This window comes from Nicotiana tabacum, chromosome 2 (genome assembly GCF_000715075.1).
Source record: "Nicotiana tabacum cultivar K326 chromosome 2, ASM71507v2, whole genome shotgun sequence".
Classification (NCBI taxonomy): domain Eukaryota; kingdom Viridiplantae; phylum Streptophyta; class Magnoliopsida; order Solanales; family Solanaceae; genus Nicotiana; species Nicotiana tabacum.
Genome location: NC_134081.1, coordinates 58056054 through 58068645, shown reverse-complemented (window position 1 = coordinate 58068645; position 12592 = coordinate 58056054). Strand labels below are relative to the sequence as shown.

General features: G+C 38.7%; 1 long non-coding RNA gene across 1 annotated transcript; it reads right to left on the bottom strand.

Moving 5' to 3' along the window:
- Positions 1 to 3020: 3020 nt before the first annotated feature.
- On the bottom strand, positions 3021 to 6044 carry LOC107796697 (uncharacterized). The gene is made up of 2 exons (XR_001650467.2): positions 5307 to 6044; positions 3021 to 3533 (listed from the first exon to the last, which is right to left on the bottom strand). It is a non-coding gene; the product is annotated as an uncharacterized LOC107796697 (long non-coding RNA).
- Between the last annotated feature and the right edge of the window lie 6548 nt (positions 6045 to 12592).

Here is a 12592-nt window from a genome sequence, read left to right as displayed (position 1 = left end):
CCCATTAGGTTATGTGTTACATGAAATTACGAAGAATGCTAAGTATGTCAAGGATATTGTGGCAAACAAAATATGATTGATGAAGTTTGAAATAGAATCACTTACTGCAGAGTTCACTTTACGAATTGAAAGAAAGTTGCCCTAAAAGTTGAAGGATCCTAGAAGCTTTACCATCCCTGTTCAAATTGATGAGATGGATGTAGGACGGGCACTTTGTGATTTGGGGGCTAGCATGAATTTGATGCCTCTCTCGATTTTCAGTCAGTTGGGTTTGGGGGCCCAAAGGCAAACCACTTTCATGGTACATGTTTCTAATAGATCTATTGATCATCCCGGGAGGGAGGGGGTGATAGAAGATGTGCTACTACAAATTGGTTTTTTATTCTCCCGGCGTATTTCATCATATTGGACTATGAAGCTGATGAACATGTTGCAATTATCTTGGGACGATCCCTCTTAGCCACCGCCAATGCTATGATCTCAGTGGTTGAAAAGGAAGAAGAAAATAATGACGTGGATGCATATCTGGATGACTCTATAGAGAAAGCACTTATGTTGTTCGACATCATTGACTTGGATGATGAGGTTAAGGAGACGGTGCACTATCTTGATGCATGTGCTTAAATCAAAGGGATGATTAATTTCGAGCCTCTAGATTGACAGCCACCATCCATGCCGTCCATCGAAGAATCTCCCAAATTGAAGCTCAAGTCCTTTCTGTCTTACCTTCATTATGCTTATTAGGGTGCTAACGAAACTTTACCTATTGTTGTATCTTTTGAGTTGTCTATTTTGTAGGATGAGAAGCTACTTCGCATGCTTAGAGAGCACAAGCGTGCGATTGGATGGACCATGGATGACATTCGTGGTATTAGCCCAATGTTTTGTATGCATAAAGTTCTCATGGAGGATGGGCATAAACTAAGTGTGAAACATCAACGCCTCTTGAACCTAGTCATGAAGGAAGTGGTAAGAAAGGAAGTCATAAAGTAGCTAGATGCAGGTGTGTTATCTTTCCCAACTCTGATAGCAAGTGGGTAAGTCAAATAAAGTGTGTGCCTAAGAAGGGTGGAATGATGATAGTCATAAATGAGAATAATAAATTAATTCCAACTAGAATTGTCACATATTGATGAATTTTCATAAATTACCCGAAATTAAATATTGCTACTAGAAATGATCGCTTCCCCCTTCCCTTCATTGATCAGATGTTAGATAGGTTAGCCGGACAAGACTATTGTTATTTTCTTGATGGATATTCCAGCTATAATCAAATATTAATTGCACTAAATGACCAAGATAAGACCACCATTACTTGCCCTTATGACACTTATGCTTTTAAGAGAATGCCATTTGGGTTGTGCAATGAACCTGCGACTTTACAAAGGTGCATGATGGCAATCTTCACTGATATTGTAGAAATATTTATTAAAGTATTTATGGATATTTTTTCGGTCTTCAGACTATCTTTTGATGAATGCATAATGAATTTTAGTAAAGTGCTTGATAGATGTGAAGAGACAAACTTGGTACTGAATTGGGAGAAGTGCCATTTTATGGTACGAGAAGGGATTATACTCGGGTACAAAGCGTCCAAACATAGGTTGGAAGTGGATAAGGCAAAAGTGGAAGCAATTGATAAACATCCACCTCCAATTTATATCAAATGAGTTAGAAGCTTTCTGGGTCATGCAGGTTTCTATCGCAGATTCATTAAATATTTCTCTAAGATTTCTACTACCTTGTGGAGGTTGCTTCAGAAGGACAGACCTTTGAAGTTTGATGAGGATTGCTTGAAGGCATATGAGGAGTTAAAAAAGAGATTGGTGACTGCACCGATTAACACCGCCCCAAATTGGGGGAGCCGTTTGAGTTGAAGTGTGATGTACTGACATGGAAATTGGGGTCGTACTAGACCAGTAGAAAAACAAAGTGTTCTACTCGATTTACTATACTAGCAAAATATTAAATCCAGCATAGATAAATAACACGGTCACAAAAAAAGAGTTGCTAGTGATATTGTGGGCGTTTGACAAATTTAGGGCCTACTTGGTGAGAACTAAAGTCATCGTCTATACAGACCATGCAGCCATCAAGTATTTATTTGAGAAAAAAGGATACTAATCTTAGACAAATTTGATGGGTTCTTATTTTGTAGGAATTTTATGTGGAAATTAAAGAACAAAATGGGATTGAAAATCAGGTAGCCGATCACTTATGGCATTGGAAACTTGCACGCATGCCGATGAAGAGGGCGAGATTCAGAAAACCTTTCCTGATGAGAAACTGTTAGCCGTTATGGCTAGCGTAGCCCCATGGTATGCTGAATATGTGAAATTCATTGTAAGTGGGGTGACGCCTTCAGAGTTTTCAACGGATGGTAAGAGTAAATTCATGCATGATGTTAGATTTTATCTTTGGGATGAGCCATTTTTGTTTAAGCATTGTGCAGATCAGTTTGTGCGCCGATGTGTCCCTGAGGAGGAGATGGAAGAAATTTTTCATGAATGTCATGCATCACCTTATGTAGGGTACCATGGTGGAGACAAAACTGCGGCAAAGGTGTTGCAGTCGGGATTCTATTGGCCGACTTTGTTCAAGGATACACATGCTTTTGTGAAAAGATGTGATAGGTGTTTCCCTCTGTTTTCTCGCGAGAACGGGTTTCGACATGTGACAACTCTCTTAAACAGGTATTAAAAGAGAAAAGTCTCCACCTAATAATTTTTTAAGGTGCGTTATTTGTAAATAACTCCGTTTTAACTAGTCTGTGTTACCAAAGATCGGGTAAGGGCTCAAATTACCTCCAAGAGAAGGTGTTAGGCACTCTTCGAGGTCGACAACTGTATTTCCCGTCCAAATTATAAAAGATGTGGGAATGATCAAATTGTAAATAATTATTCTTAGTGAGCATGCAAATTAATCCCTGGTAAAAATAATGGAATAAAAGAGTCTAAGTAAATGATTAGTTACTCTAGGTGGAATAGGTGGAATAGGATGAAGTAATTAATCAAAAGAAATAATAAAGAAGTAATATAAAGGAAATAATTTGAAAGAATAAACTAATGGGTACAACTCTTTTGGCTACAAGATGTAAAATTTAGATAAACCTAAATTCCTCAACTAACTAAAGGGGCAACAACATTTAGACATGACGGGGGGGAGGAGGGGGAGGGGGGTCCGAGATTTCTTTAGGCTAAAGGATCACACCGTGAAACATAAATAATACTTTTTAACACTTAAGTGCAATGGTTTCGCATATTATCCAGCAAGCACAAACTATCATTTCTAGCTACCCGATTACTATCTTCAATTGTTTACCTAAAGCGCACTAATTCAATCTAAGTTGTACCCTATATATGTCTACCTATCCCATGCCTATGGTCCAGGAGGTATTGGACCGCTATACAAGTGGTTCTCGACTCATCCTAGGCTTTTCAAAATTAAAATACTAGGTGCCACATAATTAACAAACTGAACTTCATAAAAAGTACAGTTAGCACAAATGGCTCATGTTTACCTCCACAAAAGACCTGCATGAATGTCAACAAATATCGATTAACAGTTATGGAGAAATGGCAGAATTGATAAGTGAATTGCCCTATGAATATGCTCTTCTAGTCGCAAGATTAAGTCGGGCAGTCATGAGCTAATGCGCATTGAATTAATTAGTCCTAAAATACGGTTTCTATGTGGAATCGCAGACGACCAGTTGCAACTAATTAAATTCAGAACTTATACATGGATAATCAAAGAAGACAAACTTCATTATTTAAGTACTATGGGCAAGATTTCTAAATGATTATGATTCAGACTGTTTTTAAAATGACACAGGAGTTAAGTGATACAAGTTCTTATTTATGGGACCTATAGCCATTATTCCTAGGTATGAAGTATTAAGAGCATAGTTTGTAGTAGGATCAATTGAACTAATTAAAAATCCCATATGCATGATACTAAAATATTAAATCCTAATACATGATACTATATGCATGCTTTTAACCCATTTATGTAGTAAATAAACTACCCCAAGCCCCTCTTAAGACTATATTCCCCATCATCTATTTTTACAAGTTATTACAGATCAAATAGAATAGTTACAGGCACAATTATAAAACAACCCAATAACGCATCTGGGCCTTCAAATAGACATAGAACTTCATGCGGGCGGCAAGCCCAAACTCTAGGTGCAAAGGCCACGCTGACAGTGTATTTCTGACCTAATACCAAACCTGGCCCAACAAACCAGTCCCAAAAGAAGCAACTACTTTGTTTACCCATTATTATTAACAAGCAACAGGAACGCAAAGAACATAAGTGAAAGCCTACGCAAATCAGTTATTTAGGCGACTTCAAATTTAGGAAAGAACATATGCACATTGGGTCCTTATTTTTACAACTAACAAAGAACAAGAACCTTTAAATAATATCATAGGATGTGATATTTAAGAGGTGAAAGAGCACATAAATAAGGAAAGGACACCTTTGAAAGTCTATTAGCCTCATAAAATCTTATGAAATGGTAGGAACATGAAGGGGGTATACAAAACATATAGGTTAGAACAAACATACATCTGATGGCTTTACCAGGTACATAGAATTAGTTCACAATGACAGCCTCACAAAGATAGACCTCCTAGAGTAGTCAGTACTTGAACGCAAAGAACATAACAGACACGAGTCCTTCACAGGAAAGACTTAGCATGAAAGTTTAACATGGTCATGAACTAATCCTAGGAGGGTAACTAAATACAAGCACTTACAGGAAAAGCTCTAACATGAAAACCTAAAAATAAAGCATGGTCAAGGACTAATTCTGAGGAGATGGCAAATACTAGTTCATACATGAAAGGCTTAGCATGCAAATCTAAGATAAAAAATATCCAGGAAATAATTCCGAGAAGATAACAATAGCAGTCCTCACGGGGAAGACTTCAGCATGAAAATCTAAGGTAATACATAATCAAGAACTTAATCCTGAGAACATAACAAGCAGAAGTCCTTACAGGAAAGACTTTACATGAAAATTCAGGGCAGACATGGTCATGATTTAGTCATAACAAAAAATAAATCCTTACACAAAGACTTAACATTAACATACATGGATCCTCAAAACAATATTTGACTATGAAATTGCAGCAAATCATACGACAAAAGTGCAATATTAGAGTTCACAAATAGCAGGGTTACCTAAGTCATGCTCGTCTATTTTGATAGGTGTTTACACAGTATTGGCACACAAAATACATGTAACATGAACAAGTAGAGAAGTAAGAATTAAAACTGTAAGAGTCAAGAGCACTAACCAGTTGCAAAGATAAAAGAGCAAAAGAGTAAGAAAATTAGCATTTCAGTAGTGGCTCAGTAGTAGCAATTGAAGGAGGATAGTGAGAACCCCAAGTCTCCGGTGCTTCAGAGTTAACAAGAGCCTCGAAAGGGCTTCGAGAAGTGCTTTCACTAGAGGAGGTAATTAAGAAATACCACGGTGGCCTTGTCCTTTAGCCGGATAAGAACCAAATCGAACACAATAGTTTCAGAGAACCAGAACACAATATAACAATTTGCGAGTGTTCGGGAGTAGTCAATAAAGTATGTTTAGGGGAATTGCGGAAGGGGTTTATATAGTGTTAGATTCACATAATCAGAAAAAGAAAAAGATCAATCAAATAACAAAATCGAATAAAACTCATGTAAACCTTAATCGAGAAGAAATCGACGGAAATACGCAGGGACATAGAAATATTCTCCCTTTCTGGATTTACAGAGCCACAATCGTGTCCGGATCCATAAGGTTGAAGTCATATCAACCCGATTCAGGAGAATCATACTTTCCATAGATGGATTGGTAACGAATGTTACCATAACTGAGCGAGTGAGCACGAATAAAGTATGTGAGCCTGCGTATGGACGCGTAAAAAGGAAAGAACAGAGAAAATCTTCATGGCCGGCTAGGGTTTCATCGTGAGCTATGAAGAGAGTGACTGAGGGTGGCCGAAATGGGAAAATACGGGTTAGGGGTGGGGTTTGGTCAGATAAAAGAGAGGGATGGATTGTGAGCCGATAATCTTTGAGATAAACGACTAGGATTAAAAGGGAGCCCCGGGTCGGGGGCATTAGGTGCAAGTCATTTGGTTTTGGGTCTGGAGTGTTTGATTTGGGCCTCAAATGGATTAAAATGATTAAAATGCTATTTTTCAAATTAATTTTAAAATAATAGATTGTAATAGTAAAAATATAAAAATGCTATTTTGACCTAAATAGCATAATAAATATAATTATTGAAAACTATTGGCTATTATGTAAAATAATATGCAAATGGTATAAAATGCAAATGCAATCGTATGAAATAATGTAAATATTATGAGATATGCGTAAAAAATATAAACGACTAGTTTGGACAACTAATCACTCAAAAATAATTTTGAGGGAATAATAAATAAATATTTATCAATTAAAATACATGAATTGATTAAAAATGCTTATAGTGAATAAAATTATTTGTATGCAATTTTCATAATAATTTGATAAAAGTATTATGAAGATAATGAATTGATATTTGAAACATTTCATGAAATAGGCAATAAAATATTCTATAGATATTATTAAAAATATATAAAAATACATGGTAAAATATAATGGTTAAGGGTAAAAAGTGAGCAAAACGTTGAGTATCAATAGTTGCCCCTCCTTACCCAGGAATAATGAAAGAATTGTCGGGTAAATAAATCGAGATGATAATCAATTTTTCCGGATAGATGAGAATGGGGTATGGGATGTTAAAAATATCGGGGCTAGACCTTGGTTCTTGAGCTGTCTACATATCCCTGGTTCACAGGAATCAAGCCATGTATAGTTCTGGATCCAAAGGCTAATGAGATCGATGGAGTCATTATGGAAAGATTGCATGCTTTAAAAAATGATTTTCTCTGGATAGGGAGGTGTCGTGAATAGTTGATATCAAAGACGGAGAGTATAAATGACAATAATGTTGAATTATCCGTTACAAATGCATGAGGTGATGTAATTGGGGAATGATTACGGAAAAGAAATGCTCGGCTATTGGTTGGCGGTTTCTTGGAGATATCAAAGGAATGTGAACATCTGAACGGAAACCGGAGCAAGAATTGCTCTTGTTTGAAGAATGGTTACCTTTCGAGTTACCTACAAAGTGTAAAATGCAGCGAATACGGAATCATATACATAACATTTATAGTATCATTGTTGCGAGTGCGGAAATTTAAACATGATGCAAATTTCCTTCGGACCATGAAAGTTGTCTTCGGACGATGAGGATGATATCCTTAGACCACGACATCCTGGGCCATGGAACGTGTAATAAAGGGGTTCGCATGCAATGAAACGGTGTTCTCGGGCCATGTGGATGGTGCCTTTGGACTATGATGCCTTCGAATAATTATATGCAGCTTTGAGATCCTTAGGCCATGGAATGGTGTCCTCGGGCCATGAAAATGGATCCTTCAGACTATGACGCCTTTGGATAATTTGGGGATAATTCAGCCCATAAAATGCAAAGGTGTGGTGATATTTGACTGTTCGACAGAGGAAATATGCAGTGCTTAGCCATACACAGATAACGAAGGCAGGGTTCAACCTTATATAGGAATGAAGGAAGGCAATGATTATCCTTGTGTGAGATGGAGGCAGAGCTTAGCCTCATGAAAGTATGAGCGAAGTGTTTAGACCTATACGGGTGATGAGGAATGATGGCAATACTTAGCCCTTATGCAAGTAGAAGCCAATTCTTAGCCTTATGCAAATATAAAGGCGGTGCTTAGCCCTATACAAGTGATTAGGGTAGTGTTTAGCCATATGCAGAGGAAGGTAGTTCTTAGCCTTATGCAATAATGGTGACAGAGCTTAGCCTCTTGCAGGTATGAGGGCAGTGCTTAGCTCTATGCAGGTGATGAGGGCAGTGCTTAGCCCTATGTAGATGTGGAGGGAGTGTTTAGCCTCATGCGAGTAATGAAGATAGTGCTTAGACCTATGCAAAATGAAGGCAATGCTTATCCTTATGCGATGATAGAGGAAGAGCTTAGCCTAGTACAAGTAATGAGGGGAGTGCTTAGCGCTATGCAAAATTAAGGCAATGCTTAGCCTTATACAATGATGGAGGCAAAGCTTAGCCCATGCAAGTAAGCAGTACTTAGCCCTATGAAGATAATAAGGGCACCGCTTAGCCCTATGCAATGATGGAGGCAGAGCTTAGCCTTATGTAAATGCGAGAAAGGGAAAGAAATTCTTAGCTTGACACATTTAGGCTTGGTAGCATTTATCTATGTAAAGATAGCGGTCTTGTCATATATCCCTTGCAGATACTTTTGATAGTGTTGTGTCTGTAATACATTTATACAAAGAAAAAGTCGTAAGTTTGGGGGGAAGGTTGGTTCTTGCTTTGATTCCTTGTTCTGTCCTTACTTCTAACTTTGTTTTCCGAGCTTGACACTTCTGTGCTTTGAGCTAGCCTTGGGTAGCATTAGGCTATTACAAAATATTAAGTTTTGAAAATATGCATTTTGTAATTGATCAGTCATAAATAATGCAATTTTTGAATCATGGATAATGCATAAAAATAGATAGTTTTTGTCGAATCATGGATTGTGACACATTTGGGACATCACAACGTCCTTGTCCTGAATGGAATATTGTGGGCTCACTCAAAATTCTACCCTAGTTCTAACGGATACTTTCCGGCAATATTCATTTGGCGACCCTTGGTGCGACAATATGGAATCTGATGAAGCTCAAAATCTAGCCTCTGTTTCTGACCACTGAGGAAAATGGAAATTTTATTATAATGTGACCGAACTAACAGGGCTACCTACGTATCCCCTCTTAAATGGAAATCAGATCAAGCTTAGTTCATGTTACATCAAGAAGAAAGTGTGAATGCAATATCAGACATTGTATCTTTTGACGGCGTCTAAATTGATAGGTTTTGGCCATATCTCTCCATCCATTTCTGCTAGTATGAGTGCTCCTCTTATCAACACTCGGTGAACTATGTAAGGACCTTGCTAGTTAGGTGAGAATCTACCCTTTGCTTCATCCTGATGTGGGAAAATTTATTTCAAAACCAGTTGCCCCGATATGAGCTTTCTTGGTCTAACCTTCTTATTTAAAGCCCTTGCCATTCTATTCCGGTAAAGTTGGTCATGGCACACTGCGTTCATCCTTTCCCATCGACGAGAGCCAACTGACCAAATAGACTTTGTATCCATTCTGCATCACTAAGCTCGGTTTCTTGTATGATCCACAGAGAAGGAATTTCTACCTCTGCGGGTATAACAACTTCAGTGCCATAAACCAATAAATAAGGAGTTTTCCAGTTGATGTTTGGACCGTAGTGAGGTATCCAAGCAAAGCAATTGGTAGTTCTCGTTCCACTATTTTTAGTTGTCCACCATCTTTCTTAGTATCTTCTTAATATTCTTGTTGGTGGCTTTAACGGCTCCATTCATTTGTGGTCTATATGCAGTGGAATTCGGTGTTTGATCTTGAATGTATTGCACATGGCTTGCACCAGATAATTGTGGACGGCATTATCAGTGATAATTGACTCAGGCACCATGAAATGAAAGACAATACGGTCCCGAAAAATTCTGCTACGACCTTCTTTGTCATGGCTTTGTAGGAAGCAACTTCAACCCATTTGGTGATGTAATCAATGGCTACCAAGATAAATATATGTTCATTGGAGGCGGCAGACTCGATTGGGCCAATAACATCCATGACCCATGCGGCAAAAGGCCAAGGCGAGCTCGTCACATTGAGTTCATTGGGTAGAACTCGTATCATGTCAGCATGTACCTGACACTGGTGGCATTTCTGCACATACTTGATGTAATCCGTCTCCATAGTCATCCAGAAGTATCCCGCCCTTAATATCTTCTTGGCTAAAATGAACCCGTTCATGTGATATCCACATGTCCCGACATGTATCTCTTAGCAATCCTTGGCATCAACACATCTTAGCAATCCTAACTCAGGGGTTCTTCTGTACAAATTCCACCACTCTAGAAGAAGTGATTAGCTAACCTTCGTAATGTGCACTTTTGAGTGTGTGTAGCATTTTTCGGATACTCTCCCTTTTCCAGATACTCCCTGATATCATGAAACGATGGATTCTCATCAAATTCCTCTTCAACATAAGCACAACAGGAAGGCTGATTATGGGTATCTATTGGGATGGGGTCGATATAATTCTTATCTGGATGTTGTATCATGGAAGATAGGGTGGCAAATGTGTCTGCGGGGGAACATTCTTGAATTCTATCTTGATGAACCTCTTGATCAATTCATGCACACAGTGTAAGTATGGAAGTATCTTGGTATTCTTGGTGGCCCCTCTCAGAGTACCTGATGTAACTCAAATCTGAGTCTTAGATTACCAATAATTCCTAGATGTTTATGTCGATGGCCAACCTAAGTCCCAAAATGCAAGCCTCGTATTCTGCCATATTGTTGCTGCACGGGAACTTGAACCTGATCTTGGCAAATACTGGATAGTGTTGGCCGGTTTTCGATACTAGGACAGCTACGATGCCCACTCCTATGAAGTTTGGGGCTCCATCGAAGAACATTATCCAACCATCATAAGCTTCGGCGATATCTTCCCCTATGAAAGAAACTTCCATGTCGGGAAAATACATCTTCAATGGTTCGTATTCTCCACCCATAGGATTTTCTAACAAATGATCGGCCAATGCTTGCCCTTGGACTGCCTTCTGAGCCACATAGACGATGTCGAATTTGCTTAGCAATATTTTCCACTTCACCAACTTGCTAGTAGGAATTGGCATCTGAATAATATACTTTAAGGGGTCTATTCTCGATTTGAGGTGTGCGGTGTGTGCGCAGAAATAATGCCTAACTTCTGGGCCATCCATGTCAGGGCACAACAAGTATGCTCTAATAAAGAATACCAAGCTTCGTAAGGCGTGAACTTTTTACTCAGATAGTATATGGCTTGCTCTTTCCTCCCGGTCTCATCATGTTGTCCCAAGATGCATCCAAATGCTCTGTCCAACACGGACATGTACAACAGTAGATGTTTCCCGGGCTCCGATGGGACTAGGACAAGGGGTTTGGGCAGATACTCCTTGATTTTATCGAATGCCTTTTGATATTCCTCAATCCAACTTGTTGTAGCATCCTTTCCTAGCATCATAAAGATTTGTTCACATATAGCCATCGACTGTGTTATGAAACGACTGATGTAATTGAGACGGCCCAAGAAGCTCAATACATCTTTCTTGTTCCTTGGCGGAGGCAAGTCTTGGATAGATTATATCTTTGACGGGTCTAACTCAATCCCTCAGCGGCTGACAATGAAACCAAGTAGCTTCCCGGCAGGCTCTTCTTAGATTTGATGATGACGTTATCCACATAAACCTCGATCTCCTTGTTTATCATGTCATGAAAGAGGGTAGTCATGGACCTCATGTACGTAGCCCCGACATTCTTTAAGCCAAACAACATCATTTTATAGCAATATACACCCCATGGAATGATGAAGGATTTTTTCTCCGCATCTTCTTCATCTATCCAGATCTGCTGGTATCCAGCAAAACAATCAACAAAGGGCCGGAGCTGATGGTTGGCGCAATTATCGATCAAGATATGTATGTTTGAAAGTGAAAAATTATCCTTGGGACTTACTCTGTTCAGATCTCTATTGTCAACACATACCTTGACCGTCCTATCTTTCTTCGGTACATGTACGATATTGGCTAACCAAGTCGTATACTCGACCACCTGAAGGACCTTAGTATTGATCTGCTTAGTAACCTCCTCTTTTATTTTCAAACTCATGCATGGCTTAAATTTCCTGAGTTACTGCTTCACTGGTGGATATATTCGATTGGTAGGTAGTTTACGGGCTACTATGGATGTGCTCAGCCATGTCATATCATTATACGACCAGGCAAAGATGTCTTTATATTCTTTCAAAAATCTGATATATTATTCATTGTCGGATGGTGATAGATGGATATTAATACGGGTCTCTTTGACTATTTCGGAATTTCCCAAATTAACTATCTCAATTTCCTCTAAGTTGGACTTTGGTTTGTTCTCAAAATCCTCTACTTACCTGACTGTTTCCTCGGGTATAATATCATTTTTTCATTCTTCTGAATCACTCTCATCATGTTGTGTTATCTCATTACATGTCATAGTTGTAACTCAATAAGATAGGAAATATTTATGCTGAAAAGAATGTAGAGATATGAATGTAGAACACATCTGGTGCATTCTCTGTGTTTAACCTAAATCTGTCCATAAAATCGGTCCCCATACTCACCCAATTAGACCATTTCTTCAGGTTTTGACTGATGTACCATGACAAAGCATCTCATGTGAGACTTCACATGAACAACTTTATGCGGATTTGTTCATTTTTACCTACACCCACGAGCATGTTTCAATAAGTCCTCAAGCACACTTTGGGATCACCATTGCCATCAAACATTTCAAACTTTGGGGGTTTGTAACCTTCTGGCACTTCTACATCTGGTTGAATGAACAAGTCTTCATAATTCAAGACTTCAACACCCTTTCCTCCTTCGACACT